Source organism: Peromyscus maniculatus, chromosome 18 (assembly GCF_049852395.1).
Source record: "Peromyscus maniculatus bairdii isolate BWxNUB_F1_BW_parent chromosome 18, HU_Pman_BW_mat_3.1, whole genome shotgun sequence".
NCBI classification, from domain to species: domain Eukaryota; kingdom Metazoa; phylum Chordata; class Mammalia; order Rodentia; family Cricetidae; genus Peromyscus; species Peromyscus maniculatus.
Genome location: NC_134869.1, coordinates 35,484,413 through 35,501,344, shown reverse-complemented (window position 1 = coordinate 35,501,344; position 16,932 = coordinate 35,484,413). Strand labels below are relative to the sequence as shown.

Genomic DNA, 16,932 nt, shown 5'->3' with positions numbered 1-16,932 from the left:
GCTGAGGAAGGAGGACGGCAGTAGGTCAGTGCCTGCCTGTGCCAGAGGACTCCATCCTGAGTTACAGAAACAATCCTTGTCTCAAAAACTAACAAAATAAATTTATAAAACAAAGCTAGAAAAACACTAGAGATATTTTTCTTATCTTTTAATTTTAGAACTGAGGATACACCATTAAACTCAACCATCTGGAAGCTTTAAAGGGAAAATAAACACCTTCACAAGATAGATTAATATCACAAATTCCTCCACATTCCTATCTATTTATTATTATTAGCTGAACTTAGTACACTGATATCCAAATGCTATGCAGTTAGGGATAATGTAACCTATAAACCTAAATGGGGTTGTTGTCTAGTTTTTGTAATGGGGTTTCAGGTAGCTGAAGATAACCTCCAACATGCTATGCAGCCACAGATGACTCTGGACTTCTCATCTTCTTCCCCCCACCTCCAGAGTGCAGGCAGGCATATGCACCAGGCCTGCTTTATACAGTGCCGAGGACTGAATGCTAGCCAAGCACCCCACCAGCTCCATCCCCAACCTCCATTATCTAAAGTTCTTAAGAGAAAATGAAATTTAGATGTAAGACACTCAGATGGGGTAGCTGCTCGGATTTGTACTAAGCCACAGACAATCAAAAATTATGTAACACTAGTTATATTTAACCAATAATTATCATGCAAACTTCTGCAAACTGTTCTACAAAATCTGACAATCTTTAAAATGGAAAGAATTCATTCACCAACTTATTTCTCTAAAGCATGGTGCCAGATCAGCACAGCATCAACCTAAATAGGAAAGAGAACTAACAGAAATAATCTCAGGGCATATTTTAACTAATGCGGCAGAATTTACATCCATATAGAGATTACCTCAAGCAAGGCATAGGAACACAGGCCTATAATCTATAATCTCAGCCCCTCGGAAGTGGAGACAGGAGAACCAGGTGGTCAAGGTTTGAGAACAGCCTGGAGTACACGGGACCCTGCTCACAAAATAAGACAAGACAAAACAAAAAGTCACCTCCATTCAAAGGAGCTACATTTAGTTGTTGTTTTGTTTTCTGAGACAGGGTTTTATGTAACCAGGCTGGTCTCAAACTCCTGACACTCCTCTCTCTGCCTCCAGAATGCTCTATTATAGGCAGAAACCACCATGCCCAGCCAGACTATTCCTCTTTAGAGACTATTCAAGCTGCCAGTGCACAAAGCAATTTTAAAACGACTCTTCTCATCAGCTTATAAGAGACACCAGAATACGTGTTCTTCCTCTAGTCCTGCTTATGTTTAACTAAAACTGACAATTCTCATTTTATTTCCTAAGTGCAGATGGTTTGGTTCAGAATGAGTTCTTGTTTTTTCCAAACACTGAACTTATTCTCAAAAGATCTAATTTAGCCGGGCCGGTGTGGCGCACGCCTTTAATCCCAGCACTCGGGAGGCAGAGGCAGGCGGATCTCTGTGAGTTTGAGGCCAGCCTGGGCTACAGAGCAAGTTCCAGGGAAGGCACAAAGCTACACAGAGAAACCCTGTCTCGAAAAACCCAAAAAAAAAAAATCTAATTTACCACACACAATATATGTGAAAATAATGAGGTCAAAAGCACTATGAGAAAATCAAAAGAGCTGGGCATGGTGGCATATGTCTGCAATCCCATTCTTGGGAAGCAGTGGTCAGGCTTGGCTACTGGCAAGTTCGAGGCCAGCCTGGGCTCCACGAGGTCCTGTGTCACTAATCACCTCCTGTATATAAGCTCTGGTTTATCTATTTAAAAGCTGGTCACATTTGTACTTTGGGCACAAGTCATAGACAGGTTTAACAGCTGACTTCTAGTTGTCCTGCTGTAACACAAAACAACCTTATTACAAACTACAGATTATGAAAGGGAACAAATTGTAGAAATAAAATTTGATGGTCTAATGTACAAACATGGTTTAGAAAGGTAGTGTGGCACACTAAAAAAACACATGGTCACAGTACAAGACAGGCCAAGGTTCAACTTCTCACTTGGCCCCTTAGCAGCTCATGACCAAATGTTGCACCTAAACATGGTCTATAGAAATTGCAGTAATTCCATCTGTAAAATGGCAGTAACACTGATTCCAGAATTGTTTTAAGGATTACGTAGTTTAGCACATTTCCTGATATGGATTCTAACCTCTAACATCTTCCTAAAAAGACCCCCCAAGGCCATCTGTCCCCAGTGCTCTTCCTTACGTAGACCCAGAGCAGCCAAGTGGTTGTCAAGGGCACACATCTACTTAGAAGGTGACACCTTCTGGCAGGACTCTTATTTTCCCAGTGCGTCTGTTTTCTGAATCAGTGTTGAAATGCTAGGTTCCTCTGGCCTATCACAGGGGTCTCCAAGAGTAACTCAAGTCTTCTTAAGGACTGCGCTCACAATTATGTGCTATAAACCACAAATTAATCATTTAGTTCTATATAGTAAATGTTCAAATGTTTTAAAAGATACATATTTTAAATGAAAGTCAAAATTCACCTGGCTCTACATATTTTTTCTATTTTCTTGCAAGTTTTTTTTTTCCTAAGAAAAATATTAAACTTGTTTTGACTTGAGGAACTAGAAAAAATAAATGTGGGGGCTGGAGAGATGGCTCAGAGGTTAAGAGCACCGACTGCTCTTCCAGAGGTCCTGAGCTCAATTCCCAGCACCCACATGGTGGCTCACAACCATCTGTAATGAGATCTGGCACCCTCTTCTGTGTACATAATAAATAAATAAATCTAAAATAAATAAATAAATAAATGTGTTTCTCATTCATTAAGTATGGCAAACAGTTATAATAAACTTAATTAGTTACCCAGTTTCCCACAAGTAAAAATTCATACCCATACTTAAGTTGAAAATCTATTAATAATCAAGTCTTGAAATGCAAAATCTAATCTTAATTCAAAATAGGCTTTGTAATTTTATTACTAATATTCTACTCCAAAAACAATTTCTTCAGACTTGATAAAGATTTAGAATGGCTTTCTGACTTGGCCATAAAAGAAAAATATGTAGTTGAATACCTACCTAACCCTGGCCTAGATGTTCCTTGGTTTTAATTCTAGGTATAAATTACTACAACCAAAGTACTAATTATCTTTAATTTATAGTGCAAGTAAACAAATACTTAATTACACTTGTATATGCTGACTCAAAAAAGATCTATGAAAATCAACACAACTTTTACTATTTAAATTAAGAATAACTACCAAAAATCAGCAATACTGGAGATGACAGTTATATTCACAGTCTATTCCTAAAAGAAATTCTGATCAACCTCAAGGGTAGAAAACTTGTAGTGAGAAACTTATGTCATTTTATTACTACCATGTGTGTGATGCTGGGGAGGGAGGGAGGTGCACACGTGTCCCAGGGCATCTGTCAGAGGACAACTTTCAGGGGTCATTTCTCTCCTTTCACTGTTTGTGTTCGAGAGATCAGAGCCAGGGGCAGACTTGCACATCAGGCACTTTTAGCCATGGGGCAGTTCATCTGCCCTAAGTGAATTATTTTGGCAAGAATGTATCTTCTGCATTCAATGAAGATCACAAAACTAGACTTTGAGTTGAGAAGTCTGAAGAAACCACTATCAGTCACAAAGTCCTCCCAAGTAAGCAGTAAGCCACAGCTTACGAGTTTCCACACTGAAGGAGGCGTCACAAGCAAGCTCTCAGATCTCTAGGTTCTAAGCACTGCTCCCCCGGAAATGAATGACAGCTTCTTTTCTGTGGCTTGTGTTGGGTTGTGGTGGTCCTGGGGATGAAACCCAGCACTTCACACCTGTGGCAACCGTTCTACTTGTTGTTCTTATAGTTTTTATTTTTGCTTTCTTTAATTCCTACATCTTTTCCCCAGAAAGAAAATGAAAATCAGGCAGGAATGCCCACACCAAGTAGAAGGGTCTGGCATTCATTCAAAAGGCCTACAGCCCTACTAGCTAGCTACCTCCTTTTAACCTAAAACAAAGCTGGCCAGAGGACAGACTCGACTGCCCTGATCTCAGATGCCCCATCCAGAACTCCTACTCAAAAGAAAAGCCTAACACAGGTAACAGGTCAAACATGGTAGAAGGGAAGGATGCCCAGACCTTGCAAACTCTCGGTCAACCAACCATCACCAGGCATCTAAGGGAAAACTAAGCCTGAAAAAGAAGGATTACAAAAACACAAACTGACCACAGGGGATAACGCTAGTACAGCATAAGTGGGAAAGAAAATCTGCTGGCTAACCTCAGGGAAATGCTAGGGGGGGGGGTGCGAAAGGAAGCCCCTAAACACAGACAGGAATCACAAGGATGAAAGGAAAAGTAAGACAAGCAGGATCATTCTAAGAACCCAACAAGCAAGCAGGAAAACAGCAGCACCAAGGACATAGTAGACAGGCATTTCATCAAGTTGGGAAAGGCCTAGGATTCGGACTGCAATGGCAACTGTGCAGAAGAAATTCATAGTCATCCTCAAAAAGGATGGAGTAGTTTGAAACACAAGTCTATAGCCAGGCTCTGTGATTCACAGGCAAGAGGCAGGGAAGGGAGTTGAATATGGGATTATCGCCACCAAAACAAACCCCCTTTGATGAAACTCATTTGCCCAGGTAAAAGATCCTGGCTAGACACTCACCGACAATGTCTCAGTAGAGGACCTTCCTGGTATCTGTGAAAGGGAAGGCTCTGTGAACTGTGGCCATGGCCAGAGCAACAGCTAGATTCTAACATTATATTCTTGCAGAAAGTCCACAGCCATCCTCAGCTGTAAAGTGAATTCAAGGAAAGTGAGGACTACATGGGCCCCTGTCTCAGAAAGAATAAAAGTGAGCTGAGGACATGGCTCAAGAGCAAAGAACACGTGCAGAGCAAGCATGAGGACCTCAATTTGGATCGCCAGCACCTAAAAAGCCAGGGAGTGTGGCCTGGGCTGAAGGGCCTGAAACCTGAAGACTGAGACAGGAAGACCACTGGGGCTTGCTAGATAGCCAGCTTAACCAGAAAAACAGCGCGATCCAAGCTCAGTGAGAGACCCTAGCTCAAGGGCAAAAGGTGAAGGTTAGGCTTTTCTTTTGAGTAGGAGTTCTGGATGGGGCATCTGAGATCAGGGCAGTCGCGTCTGTCCTCTGGCCAGCTTTGTTTTAGGTTAAAAGGGGGGTAGCTAGCTAGTAGGGCTGTAGGCCTTTTGAACTCCCAACAATCGCCCTCTAGACACTCTCTCTCTCTTTCTCTCACACACACCTCGAGAATGTATACCTCAACAAGAATATAGAGAAAAAGGAAGCCATGTTTCCAGTTAAAGAGTTTTAGAATGAGGGCCGGGCATGCTAGCTCACTCCTATAATGTTAGCACTCAAGAGAGAAGGACTGCTCTACGTGCGGATCAGCTGGAGTTCTGGGTTAGCCTAGGCTACAGTGAGAGACCCTGTCTCACAACAAACAAAAAGTATAACAAAGGAAGTTACAGGAAGAGACCCAAAGGCAAATGTGTGGAGACTGACAACTCAAACTGAACACAGTGCAGGAGCTAATGGGATGGAGGAAGAGGAGGGTAGTAGGGTAGACTATGATAGAGGCAAGCACCGTAAGCAAGAAGGACGTAGTCTGTGCACACGACCTGACCCAGCCTTCAATAGTATTTACATAGTCACTCTATCAGCATCACTTGTTTTCATCACTTGTTAACAACCTCAGCACGTGATGCAGAGCTAAAGCTACATAGCAGAAACTGTGTTTATATAGGAAATATAAAGTGGCCATAATTTTAGGAGTAGAATAAAGAAAGGGAAAGATGGAAACGTTTTGTAATGTCTCACCTGGGCTGACAATTAACTGGTAGCGCTCTTGCCTAGAGTACTCAAGGTCCTACATTTGACTCTTGGCTTCATGGGGGTTAGGGAAGGCCTTAAGTATGAAGTTGATAGAATTAAGTACGGGTCAAGATTGAACAGCAGATAGACATGGTGGTACATAGTTATATCTCAGCATTGAGAAACAGAAGGAGCTATCAGCCTAGTCTAGACAGTGAGTTCCAGACCAGCCATAGCCACACAGTGAGAGCTTGTCTCAAAAGGAAAAACTAAATGAATAAATAAAAAACCAATAGAAACTAAGATCTTTACAAACACAATACAGCTTTCCTTCCCTCCATATACATAAAGCACATCCCATGAGCCCGAATCTATTTCCTAGCAGAAGGAAAAGTTCCTTAAATAAAGAGGGTGATTTTTTGTAGCTCAAAATGTCTTTTTCCTTCAGGTTCACTCTGTCTTTAAGGGACTGATTCTCTACTGAAAGTGACCTCACTTCCCCCAGGGGACATTTAGCAATGACTTGAAACATTTTCCAGTTGTTATAATTAAGAGAAGTACTCCTGGAATCTAGTGGGTGCAGGCATGGGGTTGGTTACCCATTCTCTAGTGCACAGGAACCACAACCAAAAACTTAGCCAGCTAAATACTGTATGCCAAGCTGAGAAATTCTTCTTTAAGAAACTCTTCTAGCTTTTAGTTTTCTCTTCCTACGTCTTATGATAATCTCTGCATACAAGACAAAGTGTTCATGGGCATGGAGACGGTCAGGATTCATCTAAATACAGACTCAAGGACTGCCCTCTGGATCTTCACAGGCCTCTCACGTCTGGCACTGGCTCTCATAGAGGCCATGGCATATGCTATGTGCATGATGTAACAGCATCATTTCAGCACCACCCACCTCAGCCACCGATCTTAGAGATATTCTTAGGACCTCAAACATGTCATCTATTCGATGGCTTACAGCTGTTACAGCATTAGCTACCTAACCCCAAATTTTCAGTAGCTTCCCACAATCAAAATTACAGTCTGTTGTTGTGTGTTCCTGTTTAGTGCACAACTTTCTTCCATCTGGAACCAGTTTGTTTACTTTGCAGGTGTGTGTACAGTAACACATGGACAACTTGTGTGTGGAGGCCAAGGACAACCTCAGGTGTTATTCTTCATGCACTGTTCACCTAGTTTGTCTGAGACAGTCTATCTGAGCCCTGAGGCTTACTGATTATTAGGCCAGGCCAGCTGGCCAGTGAGCCCCAGGCATTCACCTGTAATTGAACTCAGGTTCTCAAGCTCACAAGGGCCTCATGTTTGTGCAAGCATGAGCGAGCTACCTAAGCAGGCAGCCCTTGCGAGCACTTCACCTGCTAATTTGGGGACTCTAGAGTCTTTGAGCCTATGTCTATTACCCATAAGACCTCCAGTCTCCAGACCTGGCTTTTCAACTGAAGAGAAAGTTAAAAAAGAAAAAGAAAAAAAAAAAAAAAAGAGCACCCACTTCTGTCACTTCAATCCAGCAGTGACAGCACACCATTTCTACCACATTCACTAGATGACAAGGACTATGGGAAGCAAGAAATGGCATCTGCCCTTCCTACCTCTCTCCAGCTGGTCTCCTCCCTCCTAACAGTGGCCTCAAGACAAGCTTAACTAATTTGTTTCCTTCCCTTTCTAGTAAAAAAAATCCATCTCTTCCCTAAAAGTAAGAACCATGAGAAACTAACTCCCAGGGTGTGTCCACGGCCTTCACATGGCTTCCCTTTCAACCTATCAATTCAGCTTCAATATGCATTTTCTTCCCCTGTGGCCAGCCCTGGTCAGTGTCGAGATGGTGAGTAGTTCCAAACCCAGCCTGACACCAGGCCAATGTTGTTCTGCTCCTCTGTATTTCCAAAATAATGATGAGAAGAGATGGCACTACAAGCAATATTTGGAAAGCATCCACGTGGTACCATTATAAAGCCATGCTATGGTGCACAATGCTGTTTTTCTTTACATCTCAACCGCCCATCTTGAATGGTAGGACGGCCACAAGACACAAAATGACACACTTAGCACACCTGGTTTCTGGGGTCCTTACCCTCGTCTCCCCTGAACAATGGACCCAAGCCCTCTAGCCACCAGCTTCCCAGCTCTGCACTACTGCTCCCAAATGCTGCTGAGACCAAGCTCCTCTCCCCAGAGGGGCCGCACTCCCACTAGAGATTCCGTAACCTACAAGGGCTGGGTTTCTCTGCAAGACACTAGGGAACGTTACAAACTGCTGCTCATATAAAGCATCTGGCAACCAAAAATCCAGTGCCTTTAGTGGCAGGCATTAGAAGCAACTGCAGTGAGCACTTAGATGCAGGACAGATTCCACTGTCAGGTTAAACTTCAAGTTCAAACCCTTCTGGTGGGCTCCACTACCCACACCTCAACCTCTGAGCGTCTTTTAAAGAATAACTTGGTTTGGGAGGATGGTGGTCCTTGTGAGGATTGGACATGGTATGTGTCAAAGGTTTAGGAGGTCATAGATAGGAGTCAATACACATTAGCTACTATTATCACAAGCAACTAACTATTCCTCAAAGACACCCACGGGAGCTACAATTCCCTTTCAGCCTATCAATTTTTAACAACCCTAAAATAAGAAAGTTTCTTTTTTATTTGAAAAGAGCCAAAATCTAAAACCATAACCCCTTCCTTCAGGCTCTTGTTAAAAGAGAAGATTTGTGGTAAACAACTTTTTTACCATTTAGAAACTCAAAGTCTATCTATCAAAGTATATCCATTATATGTGTGTGTGTGTGTGTGTGTGTGTGTGTGTGTGTATTCCCAAACAGTAATACAATATATATATATATATTAAAGATATAAATTTATATATTATATCTAATACACACACACACAAAGAGGGTTCAAGGGTTCAAGTGAGACTAGGATAAGGACTTTTAGAAACTAAGTGTGCTAAGTGTAATATATATGTATATATATATAATGCATATACATTTACATATATCAGAGTGCTCCACAGACCATGAAAATACAAAGAATTCGCAAAGTATAATGAAGTTTTGAGATTCATAAAGAACAAGTAAGTACTGTAGCAAAAAGCTTAGCTAAGAAATGCTGCCAAGTCTGCTCGGGAGAGAGTTGGACATTGAAGGGCTTGCACACATGGACCGAGTTCGGTCTCTAGACTTTGGGCAAAAGCTGGACAGTGGCCGACCTTCACAGTCCCAGGGCTGGGGAAGCAGAACTCAGGACACACGTGAAGCTCGCTGGCAGCTAACCAGTCTAGCCTCCTCAGCAAGCACAACACTGGCATGCATGCATGAGTATATACAAATATGCTCGCACACACGAGCACACTGTGGTGGTATTCTAATTGTACTGAAATGTGATTTTGATTGTATGTTAATAAATAAAGTTGCCCGGGGGTCAGAGCTATTAGAGCCATAGAGAGAGTGTGGCGGTGGTGGCACACGCCTTTAATCCCATAGATCTCTGTGTGTTCGGGGATACAGCCAGCATTGGAGACATATGCCTTTAAGACCTAGGGGGCTGTACATTCAGACAGTGACGAGGCAGTCACGTGTTTGGGTTTACAACCAATGAGAAGGCAGAATGACTAGAAAAAACGACTTACACACAGGAAATACCTCTCTTTCGGGAAGCTGGGACACCGCAGGCAGAAGGGTGAGATTTTAGCTCTGAGCTCTGACCTCTCGGCTTTCTCTTTTACATTGTTTCTGTGTTTCTTATTTAATAAGACTGTTGGATACATCTACAGCACACACCAAGAGAAATGTGTTATAAAAGCCTATTAACTCAAAAACTACTGAATTCTAGAGTAAAACAGAAAGGAAACATCTCCATGGTTTACACTCATCCATATCACTAAAAATAGAGAATTTTTTTAGTAAATGTTATTGTAACTTGAAAACTTCTTGTCTTTTGATTTTCAAAACAATGGACAGAAAAATGTAGTGATCAAGATAATTTCTTTTAAAACCAAGTCTAGGGGCTGGAGGGATGGCTCAGCAGTTAATAGCACTAGCTGCTCTTTGGTTCACGGTACCAATATCAAGTGACTCACCACAGCCTACAAACTACTAACCTAGAAACTCCAGGTCCAGGGGATGATGCCCTCTTCTGGTCTCCATGGGCACCTGCACTCATGTGCCCGTACCCACACACTGACACACATATACACATAATTAAACAACATATGTACTTTTTAATTTTACAGGGAAAAAAAGCCTAAAGGGTCAGATTTCTGCCACTCATGTCCCTTAGTTAAAACCTTACAGTTCTAAAGAATCGAGCATTCCTTGTGATCTGTGACAGGAGACAGTAATACAATTAAAATTCCCTCTTATCAGAAAACATTAAGTTTCACTCAAAGACAACTACCTGTGGGGCACAGTGGGGAACCTGTAATAGCAGCACCAGACTGAGGGTCAGGAATTCAATGTCAAACTGGACCACAAAGAATCTGAGGGGGGCAGACACAGACCGAGAAAGCACGATCTATCTCAAAAGAGATTACCATTGGTCAGCGAGGCAAATCAAATACACAGGAGAACTCAGGATAACCAGCCTAGTTAGTTCACTAACAGTCCAGTGATAGAGCACTTAACTAGTATACGCAAGGCCCTAAATTTAAATTAATGATACATGAACTAAAATATCATTTAAAGATCTAGAGGCAAAGAGAAGATTTTACATAATTTTATAATTGCTGAAATTTCTCCACATGCTAAATATTGAGGTAGGCATTTGAAAACACATATAATTTCATTCTCCCAACCATCATGTAAGGCAGTGGTTCTCAAGCTGTGGGTCATGACCCCTTTGGGTTCAAATGGTCCTTTCATGGGTGTAGCATATCAGATCTCCTGCATATCAGATATTTACAGTTTGTAACAGTAGCAAAATTACAGTTATGAAGCAGTAATGTAAATAATTTTATGGTTGGGGGGTCACCACAACATAAAGAACTGTATTAAAAGATCACAGCATGAGGGAGGTTGAGAACCACTGATGTAAAGTAAGAATATTATCCCACTTTACAAATGAAAAAGCCAGTAATTTGCTCAAGGGGACATTACTTATTTAAGATATAATTAAACCTCCCTCTAAAATTTTCTGATATTCAGTACAGTTTCCTTGGTCTAACTGTAATACTGACATTCCTGAAAACTCAAGTATTCTGTATGTTCACTCTTACAAAATGTGCTGACTTTTTTTTATTATCATTATTCTTAGGAGAAATAACCACTGGGATGGGAGAAGTTTTCCCTAATGTAATAGGAAAAATAAAATAAAACAAAAACACTGTGTTTATTGTGACATTATTTAAAGTGTGTTTGTGGGTTTGTTGTTGTTGTTTTGTTCTGTTCTCTGACTAATCTACATCCATTCCCAACATTCTTTACCTTCTTTTTTTGGGGGGTGAAGGGGGCTGCTTTTTGAGACAGGGTTTCTCTGTGTAGCCCTAGCTGTCCTGGAACTTAGTCTGTAGACAAGGCTGGCCCCCATCTCATAGATCGGCCTGCCTCTGCCTCCAAATGCTAGGATTAATAAAGCACATGCCACCACCATCCGGTTCTCTCTACTTTTAACTAAGTTGCTAAGGCCAGTCTCTCTTGCTTTGCATTTATGTACTAATTTATAGGGATGGATAGTGCTGGTGTGACAGAGGACAACGTAAGGAAGTTGGTAGTCTCCTCCCAGCAGAGACCACACTCAGAACTCAGGTTATCGGGCTTGGCAGCCAATGCTTTTACCAGCTAAGCCATCAGGCCAGCATGTTCAGGCTGATCTTGAACTCAATCTGCAAATCAAGTGGGCTTGGACCCCGTCTCAGACTCCCAAGTAGCTGGGATTACAGGCCTGCAGCACCAGGTCCGGCTTTGGCTCATTCGTCTCACCTCATAAGATACTAGGTTACCTTCAGATACACAACCCACACCAAAGCATAACATAAAACTCCTCTTCTCCAAGAAGTTCCCAGATTAAATGACTCCCTCCATTGTCTCACCACTTGTATCTACTCTGAATGACACTATCACACACTCCATTTGTCCTCCAGCCAAGTTTTTATTCATACAATAACGGATAAACTAAGTGGACTGTTGCTATTTTGGAGCGTCTTCACTGCTGGTGAACAGCAAAACGGATTATTGCTATTTTGGAGAGTTTGCATCGCCTAGAATGATAACAAAGGTGATTTTATAAAAGGATAAAGCCTGGGAGTATGGAATTCCAGGCTAAGGACTTCTTTCCTACAAGCTGCCTGACTCACAACATGTTTGGGAAAGAAAAATCCCTATTATTATGTCTTCTAGATTCCATCTTTGATTTCATACTTTTATAAGGGTCTGTAATACAGACTAAGGTAGAAAGGATAAATCTAAAATCTCTAATCTGGTTCTTATATACTAACATGAGATCTACCTATATAGTAGTCCATATATCTACCTATGGTTCCATCCACAAGAAAACTACTTCAACCACAATTGCTCCAATTAAGTACTTCTGGTGATCTCCTTGCATTCAGCCACCTACATTAAAAGTTTCTCAGCGGTTTGTGGGGTTTTGTTTACTAGGTTTGGGTTCCCTTTTTCGTTGACAGGATCTCAAGGCTAGCTGCAAACCAAAGGTAACCCTCCTTTCTCTATCTCCCAAGTGCAGGATCACAAGCAAATGCCACACCCAGCATCTCAGTAGCTCTAAGTGGTATTTATGCCCCATTTGTAGATCATATTTATAAGAATAAGGTATGATCTTATCCTCTACTTTTGATTGCCTGGTATTCCAAGATTATTGTTATTCATGTTTTCAACTTTGGATATAAAACAAATATCATAATATAACACTTCAAGTTTTGCTATAAGGGCAAATGTTTTCAAAAATAATATTACAACATCTATAAATTCTGTGTGTAAGTTATCAATTGCTGATGGACTCGTAATTACCCAAACCAAGTTGAAACATACTAAGACCACTCAACATTTAGCTAACATCTTACAATTTGTCCCTTAAAAACAAAGATTTTTATGTAATGGTACATTTTATAAATTCACAATTGTATCAATTTTTTTAAAAGGCAAATGGAAAGAGAACTTCATCTCACAGGACTGCAGAGCTATCTCCAAAGTAGATTTTTTTTAACTCTCAATTCAAAAACGAATTCAGAATTTTTTAAAAGTTTTCTAAATATATCTAAATTTTATATTTTACTTTAAAAAACTAAAAAAAATTAGATATTTTACCAATTATCTAGATCCTATGAATGTGTTAAGAAACATTCACTTGCTTCAAAAATGTAACAAAAGCCAGGCACAGTGGAATACACACCGCAGTCAGAAGGCTGAGGCAGGAGGATTTTGCCAAGTTCCAAGGCCAGCCTTAGCTAAATAATGAAGCCATAGCCAGCTAGGCAACAAAGCAAAACCCTATCTCAGAAAACGAAAGCAAACAAACAAAAAAATAAAACTGAAATGAAAAAACATCTGCACAGATGAGACATTCAGTAATGACCACAACTCAATGAAAGAAGTAAACCATACCCAGTTTTAATTAAACAAGCATTTTTAGGCACCTGTGTTGATCTCTGTGGCTCAAACTGTTCACATGGAATTTGACCGCAACAACTTAATCTCCATAATTAAAGACCTTTAGGTAGGTCTTAGGTTTCATCTATTCCCTTTACTAACACTTTGAATTGTATTCCTTCTACATACTTGCTACCAAAAGAAAGAGTTACAGATTTGAAGTTAGTGGCACTTTTAATAGAGTGCATTTGAAATCGCATGGCCTTTTCCTTCCTTCTCCAACCTGTTTTGTAAAATCAGCATCTTAAGAATCTTACTGCAAAACAGGTTCTAGCAAGCAGAGCAACTGATCGCAAGTCTCTCTGCATGATCAAATTCAACGGAAACCCTAAGGGAGGAGGAAATGTAACAAGCAATTTACCTGCTCCTCGCTTGCTCTCTTCAAGAGGCAGAAACTGTTTTAAAAGGTTATCTTAAAAGACCTTAAGTTGCACTAATTTGGGGCTGTTTACAGTGAAATTACTTTAAACAAAACAGCCCTGCCATACCCAAGATATTCTAACACTACTAAATGTTACTTAGGTCTTCCAGCAGCAAAAAAGGCAAGAACTTCATTAAGTTATTTAAAGCAGATATGCTCTTATCATCAACCAGATAAGTTTTCCCATATGTTTAGAGTGTAACCTAAGTTCGTATTTCTGACGGCATTTAGTTAAAACGAAATTAGGTTATGTTTCACAACGCAGATGTCGCTCATAAAGAAGTGTTGGATGGCTTTCGTGAATGGAAAATCTGCATCTACTGTTGCTTCGCATCAGCTGCTCTTGAGTGGGTTGCTCAATGAACCAAAAGCATGCTCCCTATCAAACTCCCTGGAACCTGATTGCACTTTCCACAGCGGTAGCAGCAAACAAAAAGGAAGGAAAAAAAAAAAGTGCAACGAAGACCCCCCCCCCCCCGCCCCGCCTTTTCTCCGGTGTGTGGCAAGGCCACCGGAGATGAGGTTTAGGGAACACCGCGCGACACTGCAAAGGCTGGTGCGGTCTGCAGAGCCCGGCACAGCCTCTTCAGGGGCTGTCACAGGAAAACCCCAAAGCCTTGCCTTTAAACCGCCCCGAGCGACAAAGCGCCAGGTCTTTTTTTCCCCCTCCGCGGCGCAGGGGGGCTTCCGGCGAGCCCCGCCATCGCCCTGTCAAACTTATCCGGGCGGGGCTGACGCTCGGGACCCAGAACGCCGAGCCGCCCCCGCCCCCATCCCAGGTCCCCGCCGGGCTTTGTACCGCCGCAGACGCACCTACCGTGGGCCCCAAAACACGCCACCGCCGCCACCACCACCGCCACCACCACCCCGCCGCCAGCCTGGCCGATCTCCCTTCCACCAGGGACAAAGGAGCGGCGGGAGAGGAACTCGCGGCGCGGGGTGCCCGGGGAGTGTCCACAGCCCGAGCTCGGGATCGCGGGACTGAGGGAGTCCAAGTCACCGTCCCCCCACCTCCCACCCCGCAAAGACACGACTCCGCTGGGCCGCCCCCCCCAACTCCGAGGACAAGCGCCACTCACCGATGCGGAGCCCCCTGGGGAGGCGGCTCGCGGGGAGCAGCAGGCTTCGGTGGGATCCCAGGGACGCCCGAGTCCCGGGTCCTCGGGTCCGGTGGGGGGACCCCAACCCCCTCCCCGCAACTTCTCTGGGTCGCGGTCGCCGGCAGCAACCACGGCGAGCCAGGCCGGGCGGCGGAGGGCGCAGGCTGGCTAGCTAGCTAGCTGCGGCGGCGGGGGGCTCGCTCGGGCCGGAGCGGCGCGGGAACTCGGGCCCCTCGGCCCCGCGGGCCAGGGCGGGCCAGGGCGGGCGGGCCCTCCCCCTCCTTTTCCTCCCCTACGGCTGCCGTTCTCGGCGGCGGCCGAGTCGGACGCCGCTGCCGCTGCCGCTGCTGGCCGCCGCTGCTGGCCGCCGCCGCTGCCGCCGCCGCTGCCGCTGCCGCTGCCGCCGCCGCCGCTCGGGCTACCGCCGCTGCTGGCCGCTGCCGCTGCCGCTGCCGCTACCACCGCCGCCCAGCTGGGAGCGCGTCGCAGCCGAATGCTGTCATCCGCCCCTGACGCCGCCTTTCTGGGCGCCGCGAGCCGCCACGAGCCGGCCCACGCCAGGCCCCGCCCCCTCGCGCCCCGGCCACGCCCCCAGTCCCGCCCCCAGCCCCGGCGCCCGGCCACGCCCCTTTCCCGTCACGTGACGCCGCCTGGGGGAGGCGGCGGCCCTGGGCATCTTTTTTTTTTCTTTGCAGACCCGGGCGCTTGGCGCCCAGGCGACTGTGGAGCCTTAGCCGTGCTGGCATGCTGTCGCGGTCACCTCGCCTCCTCCTCGCGCGCTCCGCTAGGTCCCCTGAGGTGAGAGGCTTTGCGGAAAGGCCTGGCTCCCCTAAGGAGGTCGCCTCCCGACCTCCCCCCAGCTCGGTCCAGATCCAGATGCAGATCCAGCCAGCCTAGAGGAAGGGGGCTCGAAAAGCGTTTGGGAACTGCTGCTTCCTCTTTGCAATAGAACGTTCACTGTTGCAAATGTTCACTCGTTTGCTGTGTTCCCCCTGAAAAGGTTTGAAACGTGGATTTCAGTCACGCGGGGATGAAAATAGCCTAGCAGGGGTTTTTTTTGTTCCTAGTCATGTTCAGGATCCTCGTGCCAGCTCTTACAGTCATTAAGTTTTACAGTGAGGCTGGTTGGTGGGCAGTTTTAACAAATACGTGGCGATTTGGCACTACCTCTCAATTGGAAAATAAAGCCTAATTTATTTTTTTTTAAGTACCTCAACTCTTACATGAAGATACTTTGGCTTTTTTAATCATGACCTCACCCCAGGAACCCCTCTCCATCCTGTGGATGAGAGCACGCGGTAGACAGAGCTCATCACCGGAGGAAAGCAAGTTAGAACACAGAAGAACAGAAAGAGGACACTAAGCCCCGCTAACAAAGCAGTTTTCTGAGATAAAAATTCAATCCTTTGCTTTCCCTTCTACTTTAGAACTGTTTTGTTGTTTCAAGTTTACCCAACTCCCATTACATTGTCTGGACAGGAAATCGGATGACATCCACATCACCCTCAAATGATACTTCAAAATAAATAGGCCACAGAGTTTGGCCTGTTATTGATAGCTTTCATTAGCAGCTCTAAAGAAAAAAAAAATTACAGACTTGACTGGCCATTACGTTGCCCAAGGAAAGAGCAACTGCCTGCCCAGTTAAATGATGCCAGGCTACTGATCGTTCAGACACGTCTTGAGTCAGATATGTTTCAACATTTGAAAAACAATGAGACTCTTGTCATGAAGTGCTCTCCCAATGGGGGAAAGATTCTGCTGTGTCCTGTTCACAAACCTGAGCGATTGTACTTCACATAAACCTAAGTTATGTGAAAATAGTAACTTTGCAATTTGTTACCAGATCAAATTTGTCACCTACTATCTGAATGGTTTTTTGTTGGTGGTGGTGGTCAGACCAACTGAAAAGCCAATTTCATTTTTCTAATAAATTAGGTTTCAATAGAATATAATTTAAAAGATAAGAATGCATAACATCCAAACCAAGCAAAAATGAGTT

At 43.9% G+C, this 16,932-nt stretch overlaps 1 protein-coding gene across 9 annotated transcripts in view; it reads right to left on the bottom strand.

Moving 5' to 3' along the window:
• Window positions 1-15,244, bottom strand: part of Osbpl8 (oxysterol binding protein like 8) — a 140,023-nt gene extending 124,779 nt beyond the window's left edge. For 3 of the 9 annotated variants that reach the window (XM_042263424.2, XM_042263427.2, XM_042263431.2), the window contains exon 1: window positions 14,910-15,176. The gene's annotated coding sequence lies outside the window, so the exon portion shown is untranslated. Of the gene's footprint in view, window positions 1-14,909; window positions 15,177-15,226 lie in introns of those variants that run through there. The other 6 variants (XM_042263428.2, XM_076553890.1, XM_015993267.3 and 3 more) reach the window with 4 other exon arrangements.
• Window positions 15,245-16,932: the final 1,688 nt, after the last annotated feature.